Here is a 1,671-nt window from a genome sequence, read left to right as displayed (position 1 = left end):
GGATGGATGGATGGATGGATGGATGGATGGATGGATGGATGGATGGATGGATGGCAGCTCTCTCAGCTCCTCCCAGGATGCTCGGGCGGCTCTCGGGGAAAGCAGCCTTGCCCCGGCTCCTCGCAGGAGCAGCTCGGGGAGTGGAGAGGAGCCRCCCCAAAATCCCCCCAAATTCCGCTCCTCATCGTGCGGCGCGGGTTTCTCCGCTCTGCTCCCTCCTCCGCGTGTCTCGAGTTCCCTTTGTCACCCGACAGAGCCTTCTCCTCGAGCAGAGGCGATCACCGAGAGTCCAGGTGGGTGTTTCACCCCGGGCTGGGTGGGGAGAAGCGGGCACGGCAGCTCGGTATCGATCACTGATCGATCACTGATTGATCCGGGCTGCCCCACCCTCCGCCTCCATCCCGGTGGGTGCAGGGGAGACACTCACAGCTGGGGGTTTTCGTCTCAATCCTACAAGAGCTTGGGGTGGAAGGGCGTTTAGGGCTCCCCCAGTCACACAGCAGGGCTGTCCAGAGCTGCTGGACTGTGCCTCGGTGACACAACCCCAAATTTGTCACCCTGGATCTGTTTCAGAGAGGATTTTGCTGCCTGTGGGGTGCTCCTGACCCATCAGAACTTTTTCCAGCCTTGTTCCCTTCTCAAAAAGGGCTGGGGACATCAATTTTCTCCCTTGTCCCTCTCAAAAAGGGCTGGGGAAGTCGATTTTCTCCCCCTACTTCACCAGTGGCTTGGCTGCAGCAGATCTCCAAAGAGCAGAGTTAACTCTGAGTCTGGAAAGCTTCGAGGAACATCGTGCAAGAGACACTTACACAACCCTAATGAGCCAGAGACGTCCTCAAGGAAAAAAAAATACAAGAAACAGTTTTAATTGCAGCCCTTTCCCTTCAATTAGCTTCCCTCCGTTTAAAGGCAGGAATGAGGCGTCAGAAATTCCAGACAAGCCTAAGAAAACGGGTGTTCCACACAACTTCGAGTGCAGGCAGGACTCAAGTGCTCCACGCATTTTATTTCCCCCTAAAACGGTTTCCAGACCTTGGGAACCTCCATGGTTGCACCACAAAGTTCARTCTCCCCAGGGAAAAAGGGCAGAGCAAAATTCTGGGTCGGGAGCTGTGTGATGGGACAAGGAGTAATGGGTTGCTCCTGAAAAACGAGAAACTGAGGGGAAAGATATGGGGAAAATCCTTCCCTGGGAGGGTGGRGAAGGTGCCCAGGGAAGCKGTGGCTGCYCCTGGATCCCTGGMAGTGCCCAAGGCCAGGCTGGACAGGGCTTGGAGCARCCCGGGACAGTGGAAGGTGTCCCTGCCATGAACAGGATCATCTCTAAGGCCCCTTTTAACCCAAACCATTCCGGGATTCCAGGTGTGCCAGCCCCCGGGGAGGAGCAGATTCCCCAGCACGGCAACGTTGGGATGCTCTCAGACTCCACAGGTCTTTAACAAATCGGGTTAATCAGCGCCTCGCACCAAGCGCCTTCACGGGGCGGGCGGGGAGACGGCGAGGAGCAGCCGCGCTCCTCTTTAATGAGGAGAAAGATCAAAATGAAGTCAATTAAGTCTGCCGCCGCTGACATTTGTCTAAGTACACGAAAATTGGAATAAGCTGAAGCAAGACAAGTTGTTTGAACTCCGTGGGCAGGATTATTTCTCTTTTTTTTTTCCTCCCCCCCCC

The sequence above is a fragment of the Malurus melanocephalus genome, unplaced genomic scaffold (genome assembly GCF_030028575.1).
Source record: "Malurus melanocephalus ecotype Western Australia unplaced genomic scaffold, MMel_1.1 scaffold_369, whole genome shotgun sequence".
Lineage (NCBI taxonomy): Eukaryota > Metazoa > Chordata > Aves > Passeriformes > Maluridae > Malurus > Malurus melanocephalus.
This window is presented reverse-complemented; position numbering follows the sequence as displayed.